We start from the raw sequence: 8,948 nt of genomic DNA, 5'->3' as shown, positions 1-8,948 counted from the left end.
ACTTAACCAAAATTATTAAATCTGAAATAAGTCAAAATAAGATAAACAGAACCGACCCTTAATTAGAACAAAATATTTGTCCAAATTATAACAACGAAATAATTACTTTAGAGTACATAAAAAATATGATTATTATTATCATTATTATTATTATTAAGATAAAAAAGAGTAAGGAAGGAGGGGGAGGGCCATGCAGACGAATCAAAAGGGAAGTTTATCCTATTGTAATGCAGCTCGACGACATATTTCAGGGGGGATGCACTTACAACAACATACTATTACTATTACGATTTCTACACTTTACCCACACTCTTTTTCTCTCTCCTCTTCCTATTGGCTATTCCTATACTCATGTGAATCCCATCAACTTGCTTATTTCTTGTGGTCCCCACTCCTCTTCCCATACATAGCCCACAACACATACATACTCTCTCACTCCTCCCCACTCTATCCTTGAATCTTCCTTTCTCTTGACCCACTCCCCTTACTTACATTTTTCTCCTTTTTTTTCTTTTTCATAAATTATATAAAAAAAAATTAATAATAATTATTTTCTATGTTATAGTTATACTTTGATAATTATATTATTTTCTTACTTATTTATTTATTTCCTTTAGTAGAAAACTTCTTATATATACCCCTCTTCAACCATCCCAACCTCATTCAAACCCCACATAATATAACCCAACTTCTCTCTAGAACTCACCATTTTCCCTAATTTTCTCTCTCTAAAAGAAATATTCATTGAAAAAAGTTAATTTTGATATTTTGAAAAAAGAAAATGGATGTTAGTAGTATGGATGAAAGCTCTTCAACGAGTGAATCTCTGATTAGTACCACCCCACAGCAACCTACAATAATGGTTCGTAATATTATGAAACCCGCTCCCTTACCCGGCAAGGCGTCCGCCATGGCGGGCAGTCTGTGCCGGATGGGGAGCGGTACGAGTGTGGTCATCGATTCCGAAAACGGAATCGAGGCCGAGTCGAGGAAGCTCCCATCGTCAAAATACAAGGGAGTGGTCCCACAGCCAAATGGCCGGTGGGGGGCTCAAATCTATGAGAAGCATCAGAGGGTTTGGCTTGGTACTTTCAATGAAGAAGATGAAGCTGCTCGTGCTTACGACGTAGCTGCGCAACGGTTCCGTGGCCGTGACGCTGTTACGAACTTCAAGCCGCTTTCGCCGGAGGACGAGCTGGGTGCTGGTGAGCTTAGGTTCTTGAACTCGAGGTCGAAAGCTGAGATTGTTGATATGCTTCGGAAACATACTTACATCGATGAGTTGCAGCAAAGCAGGCGGAACTTTAAGGTGGACGTTGAGAAAGTGGGAGGTGGATTGAATTTATCTGGTGAGAAAGCTAAACCGATTGACGGAAATAGTGGAGGATTTGGTAGGGAGCAATTGTTTGAGAAAGTAGTGACTCCAAGTGATGTAGGGAAGTTGAATAGGTTGGTTATACCTAAGCAGCACGCCGAGAAGCACTTCCCGCTCCAGGGTGGGAGCGGGACGTGCTCCTCCTCGTCCAAAGGCGTGCTGCTAAACTTCGAGGATGTCAACGAGAAGGTCTGGAGGTTCCGGTACTCGTACTGGAACAGCAGCCAGAGCTACGTCTTGACCAAGGGTTGGAGCCGATTTGTTAAGGAGAAGTGTCTTAAGGCCGGGGATATTGTAAGCTTCCAGAGATCTACTGGACCGGATAAGCAGCTATACATTGACTACAAACAACGAAATGTCATAAACGGGCCTGAGTCTGAGTCTGCTGAGGTACTGGACAACCGCGTGGTTGTCCAGTACCCAGTAGTGGAGGTACGATCAAGTGAGCCAATGCTAAGATTGTTTGGGGTGGATATTTGTAAGGCTCCGATTGGGATTAGTGCAAATGCGGTGGCCGAGGCGGTGGCTGGAAATGGATGTGGCAATGGAAAGAGGTTAAGGGAGGTTGAGTTGTTGACCATGGAGTCTAGTAGCAAGAAGCAGATGGTGGTTGCTGCTTTGTGACATCTAATTAATTGATTTTGTTTTTTTTTTTTTTTTTTTTTTTTTTTAATTATTCTAGTTGATTAATTGTTTAATGTGGAGATAGGTGTAGGATGCAAATGGTGCAAGTTGCAATATGTAAATTAGTATAACAACCCAAAAAAAAAAAAAGCAAGAACAACAAAGAAAAAACACAGCTGAAGAGAGCTGGTTATGTTTTTATGTAAACTTTGAAGAAAAAAAATTACAAAAAAAATAGTAGGAAAGGAACGAAAGTTCAAAAGCAATGGGAAAACTGTCCATCCCTTTTTTATGTACACGATATGTCAATCCATTTTTCAATTTTTTTTTTAATCAGAAAAACTTTTTGATTAAAAAATATCCCAATTTAATTAATTAGTTTGGATATGTTCCTCATGTGGTTAATTAAATAAATGAGATCTTTTTGGTGCATAATAAGTAATAAAGCACCATTGATATGCTATGCAATAAAGAGAGATTGCTACTCCTTTTGCATCAAAGGTATAACTTAAAATGGAAATATGTTATCAACAAAATTAAAATAGTAATGTTGAGTGGAATTACAAGATGGAGAAAGGTTTGAAGGATTGTTTAATAATGAAAATGTGTTGTTATTTTATGGAGCAACAATGGAGTTGAGGGAATAATTATGAGTATGTATTTGAGTTTTTTTTTTTCTTCAGATCTGTAAGCACTAAATCAAAACAAGATCTGTTAATTCATCTTATTTTTAATTTTGAAAGAGACCAGTGATTGAAAAATATCACTTTATAAATTAAGTGATGACAGTCTGTATAAAGCAACGCTTAAACACATGATACTTGACTTTTATAAGTACAATAATTCATGTAAATTTCGAAGAAAATAACCACACTCAATATTACAGATATTTTATATATATATATATATATATATATACTTTAAAAACAAAAATAAAGCTTGTTTATTTGTTTAAAGTTTCACCAATTTGTTAAGCTATGATTTTTGTTAAGGTAACCCAATATCTATCCAATGTTAGGTTTTCACCCAAACTTTATTTCTTCATGTTTCCTTCATAATAGTTTGAAATTAGGGAATAGTTGTGGAGTTGTTAAGGTGTCAAATATTCCAATCTCACCATGCAACTTGCATATATTGAAATGACTTTAATATCCAACAGAAATGGTTTAATACAAAACCGTACTCCCACTTGCTACTATTATAATTATTACAATATTATCTTTAATGTTTAAACAAATGTATTACGCCAAATATTTTTTCTGTTGAGATTTTTTAATAAGCTTTTCGAAATTCAAATAGACTTGACTTTGTAGAGGAAGGCAAGACACATGATATATCTATCGAACGTATCACAATTAGCTTGTAAGTTGTAACTATAACTTTGAATTATCAAATATTAACACGTAAAGGGACAAAATTACATTATCATAGACCATTTTACACTACATGTATATATAACACATATAATAATTAGTTTCTTAAATTAGTACTATTAGTTTAGATTAATTTTAATGTGTGTTTAATTTCCTTTCTCTTCCAAAACCATATCTATGCTTCTTCTATCTCTAAATTACATTCATACTTCTCTCTATTATGTGAGGAATAAATGCTAGAAATAGAATTATAGGAACGTAATTTAGGGACGGAGAGATTACAACATTTACTCTCATCATAACTAATTAAAAAGAGGTCTTTTATATTAAAAATAAAGACGAAAAACAATTGTGGAAGAAAACTAAAGAAACTTAAAGCATACTTCATATTAATTACAACCCTAAAAGAAAAGTCACTACTAAGGAAACTGAGAGAAAAGTCAATTTCATATCAATTACAACCTTGAAAAAGACTGCCAAATCTTAATCAATGTTAATATACAAAGGAATTGTATCAAATTGTCATCAATTCATTCCATTATATGTTAATAATTTGAAGTTTTAATGAGAGGGGTGGCTGATTTATTGTTCTTCATGATAAATACATGCATTAAATTAATGTATTTAGTTATATATATCTTCACAAGTAGATGATGAATTTCTTCCTCTTCCCTCTTTCTCTTTTCCAATTAAAGAAAAGAGAAAATGGCTATTAAATTATATTAAAGGCATGTTCTCTTACGTTGAAATTCAGTTCAGTTCAGTTCAGTTCAGTTCAGCTCAGTTCAGTTCAGTTCAGTTCAGTTCAGCTCAGTTCAGTTCAGTTCAGTTCAGTTCAGTTCAACTCCTAATTTCCTTCTCTTATAAAATATTCAGCTCAGTTCAATTCAGTTCAATTCTGTTCAGCTCAGTTCAGTTCAGTTCAGCTGAGTTCAGCCAATGAGAACAGACCCTAACTATGCATATGTTAATTTGAAAATTATAACAACTTAACTTAAAAATAATAAATAAATAAATTACAAATTACTTTGTCGTTCATTATGAAAATAGTCACGCTAGGATTTAGATATTTTTTTGGATTTGTATTATTAGTTACGAGTATTTGGGGTTTTTTTTTATATGTTAATTAATATTACATGCAATACTAAGGGTAATAGACAATTAAGCAACTCTTATATTTTTAAAAAATCTCAAAATTGTAACCCCCAAAGGAAAAGCCTTTCCATCCCTCAATAGTAGTTTACTCCATATTGAAGATTTCTTATTAAGTATTATATAGTGCTCTACAAAATATTTCTATGGTTTTTTTTTTTAAATATTTATTTTCAATATGAAATATTGTCTTTCGGAAACCTATGAACTTAAAAAAAATATGTAATATTTCATAAGCTCAACTTAAATCTTTAATATTTTTTATATCAGAAACCAAGTCACCAGCCTAAACCGAATTTAAACAAATTTGTGACAAAAATAGGCCACCAACCCAAAATCAAGATTTTAACCCGGTCTATTTCCAATCCAAATTCAGATCGCGTTTTGTATACGCTGCATAAAAGATTGGAACTCCCGTGCAAATTAGTTTCCACTTGCCAAGAGATAATAAGGCTATGAGAGGGCCATACAATTAAAAGACCAAGTCAATTAATGTGTATTTGTGTGAAGCCCTCGAGACTAATTCCAACATTGTACCAAGAACAAATACTAATAACGTTAAACATTATTTATGAATATGACATCGAATCCAACAAAACAATTCTGAAATTAATCCAACATTGTCAGAAAACTTTCTCACTATTCTTAGTGCAATTCTCGTTGTATACATTGCATGGTACAAAATGATCATTCATATCATAAAATTATGGCATTAATATTACTATATTTGTACATGAAAATCGTACTTTTGTACATACAACTTACATGTAAAGTGTACGCAAACGTCTAGATACATGCATGACGAAACATAGAGATATTTGGCTGTTACAAAATCTTATTGAATCTCTAACCTTATAATATAAATTATTATTACATGAATTTATTTAACAAACATATTTAATTAAAATACAAGGTACATTTCTAATTTTGTCTGTACTACAAGAAGCCATTAGACATTTTCTGATGGCTATATAAATTCTTGGCATAGGTGACCCATTTATAGAACTATACATTGTATTAAGCTAAATTATTTATATTATTATATAGGTTTATTTGTTGGTTGAATGATTATTCTAATCTAAAGTTTGAATCATGTGATTAAATCAGAAATGAGAAAGAGTTGTTGGCAGCCAGCTATGCGCCATTTGTAGATATCATCACTAATTTAGTAGTTTTACTACTAATTAATTGTCTAGTGGTCTAGATTGCAAAGCTTTTGTTAATTATATACTACGTATGTGATTAGCGGATCCTTGAAAGCATGATTAAACATGTTTAGGAAATCAAAGCGAAGGTGATATAATTAAGAATGTTATTCTTGAATTGTTTATACAAGTTATAGCTCAAAAAATGAGCTAATTAACTAAATTCAGCAAAAATAAGTTTATTAAAGAAAGAAGTTTGTAACGATAATCTAATAAATTCAGCTAAAATAAGTTAAATAAAGAAAGAAGTTTGTAACTGATGATCTAATAAATTTAGCAATAATAAATTAGGATCCTAGAGTTTACATTACCGAATAATCTAAAGCTAAAATTACTATTCACATTTTAGTGAAGGTATAGATATTTGGCTCTATATATCAAGTATGAAACATATTATCTATCCTCATCTTACAATTGATATTCTATAAAATAAGTTTAAAGCTTAGCTTAGTAAAGATAAGTTAACTTCGGCCAAAATTATTTTTAATCGATAAAAATCATCCAATAATTTTAAAAAATAACTATATTTGTGATTATGTAAAAATAATTTAAATTTAACAAAAATTAATTTAAATTTAACAAAAATAATTTAGATTTAATATTTATAATGTGAATGGAACTAAATGGTAGAATGTAGGTAAAATTATACTTGGTATAAGAATTCAGACATATATATTGTTCACCTTCGTGGGTTCATATTGTCCAATAAAATAGTCAATTAAAGTTAGCTAGGTCTCGTCTCACAAAGGCTGCTATTTTCTTCATAGATTTGGACTCCATTTTTAAAGACATTTTATTAATTAGTTCTTTCTTTGATTTTGTTTCATGGTTGATCTCATGTAAAAAGAGATGGAAGTGTCGTTTTTTTTTTTTTATCAATTTGTTAGGTTAGTGCCATTTGTTATTGAACAAGTTTAGGAGAATTATCATTCCTCGAGATTTTTCCTTGTTTTCAAATGGAAAACTTGTCCTAAATTAATAGTAATTATAATAGCACTAATATTTCCTTTCATAATACAATTCTGATAAAAGATGATCTCAATTGCTAACTTGATGAATTGGTTGATTAATTAGGTTACAATAATCACACAATACTCCGTCGAGTTTGAAAATAATTTTAAAACCCTTAAAAAAAGATGGGAGCTCATTAAATAAATAAACAATTACAGCATGCATTATGGAGTTATTGCTAATTTAAAATGCCTGTTTTCTTCTGCTCTTGGTTGTGTATAATACGAAGTATTAAAAGAAACAAACTCGATATCCTTCTAACCTAGTCTATGCAACGAAAAATAACAGTATATTATCAAATTTGTTTGTTTCATTAGATTCTTGACAAAAGAAAGGTTGAAAAGAGAAATAGAATAAAAGTTGAAAACAACTTGAGTTCATTGTATCCATGGTATTATTTTTATATGGGATAATGAACAATAATTAAAGCTAATTAAGAATGAAGCAATTGGAATTATTCTTTTTTGGGTTTTATGTTGTGTTTTGCTTGAGGCTATTTGATAAAACTATCTCAATTATTGCCATTGTGCGATAAGTGGCAATTTGGAATATATTTTGCTATGAGTATAATCATACAAACGTATGTTTATCTAATAAAATTTCACATGACAATGATTCTTTCTCTTATAACTCTTTGCCGAGAACTAATAATCATATATACTGTATTAATCAAGCTAAGGCTCTGTTCTCATCAGGTTATTTTCAGTTCAGCTCAGTTTATTTTAGCTCTAATAAGTTCAGTTCAGTCCAGTTCAACTCTTAATTTTCTTCTCTCATAAAATATTTAGTTCATTTAAGTTCAGTTTATCTGCTCTAATAAGTTTAGTTCAATTCAGTTCAGCTCACTTCAGTTAATAAGAACAAGCCCTAAGTGGTGTAATTTAGTTCACTAACAATAATGTAATAAGTTGATAACTTAATTTGAACGGAAGAAGTATAAATCACCTTACTATCAAACTCTAGTATATAAATAGGAGAATTTGTTTTTACCGTTCTTGTTTAATTTTTTGTTTTAAGAACAGTAAACGATAAATGATGTAGACAAAATAGATAATCGAGGATATATAATTAAAGTTGTAGACATAACAATAAGTACTAAGAAAACAAGTAGACGAAGATGAAGAGAAGGAAAACAAAAGGAATCTGGTTGGCAAGGAAAATGTCGTTATCTTTTGAAGACTAACTGTTAATAAGTTGGTTATCAGACAGATGTAAACATTTTAACAAGCATAATTACAAGATAAAGACTGCCTCTCAAATTATTACTTTAACATACTTTCAGCGTGCAGTGCGTTTCAGTTATCTTTATTTTCATCTAGCCGAATTTTATACAGGATTTTAGCTATATTCAATTAATAAACCAAACTTTCTTTTTCTTTCGTACGGACAATAATTATGGATATCGTCTGAATTCTTAGCTTATCTATTTAAAGAACTTTCAGTCATATTACTAAAAGAAGTTGAAAAAAAAAATAAATAATTGGAAAAAGCTAAATGAGCACCGAGTAAATTGCACTGGTTTAACAAAATTAGATAAACTGATAAAGTTAAAATAAGATAAAGTTTTCTTCAAAATAAATAAATAAATAAGATAAAGGTTAAAATAAAATTTAAGGGTCTATTCACATCTACTTAATTTCAGTTCAGTTTAGCTCCAATCAGTTCAGTTCAGCTCCTAATTTCCCTCTCTCTTAAAATATTCATTTCAACTCAACTCAGTTCAGTTCAGCTCCAATCAGTTCAGTTCAGCTTCAATCAGTTCAGTTCAGCTCATTTCAGTAAATGTGAACAGACCTTAAGTCTAGTTAAACACAACTTGTTTGTTTTAATTTCTGTAAAAACAATTAAGTTAAATTATAATAACCAGAATAAAGGACTTGTTCTCTTCAACTTAATTCCAGTTCAATTCAATTTAGTTCCAAATTTCCTTTCTTATAAACAATTCAGTTCATTCCACTTCAGTTCAACTCAGTCCAATAATTCAGAACATGCCCAAACTCTTAAACATCAACAAAGAGTACAATGTCTATAACTTAGACAATTGACTATCACATATAAAATTATGGGAAATTCTATTTGATAGACCTCTAATAATAAACATTCTCAGTGGTCAAATGCAAAAAAAGTTATTATCCTTGGTGAACCATGTTTTAAAAAGTTTTATCAATGGTAACATTAAGCAAGATAATTAGGCATTTCTTAACCATG

At 30.9% G+C, this 8,948-nt stretch overlaps 1 pseudogene; it reads left to right on the top strand.

Moving 5' to 3' along the window:
• Positions 1–649: 649 nt before the first annotated feature.
• Positions 650–2,295, top strand: LOC145558175 (AP2/ERF and B3 domain-containing transcription factor RAV1 pseudogene; annotated as a pseudogene).
• The last annotated feature ends 6,653 nt before the right edge of the window (positions 2,296–8,948 follow it).

The sequence above is a fragment of the Chenopodium album genome, chromosome 1 (genome assembly GCF_948465745.1).
Source record: "Chenopodium album chromosome 1, dcCheAlbu1.1, whole genome shotgun sequence".
Taxonomy (NCBI): domain Eukaryota; kingdom Viridiplantae; phylum Streptophyta; class Magnoliopsida; order Caryophyllales; family Amaranthaceae; genus Chenopodium; species Chenopodium album.
Note: the sequence above shows the minus strand (reverse complement) of the source record. Positions and strands in the feature narration are given on the sequence as shown.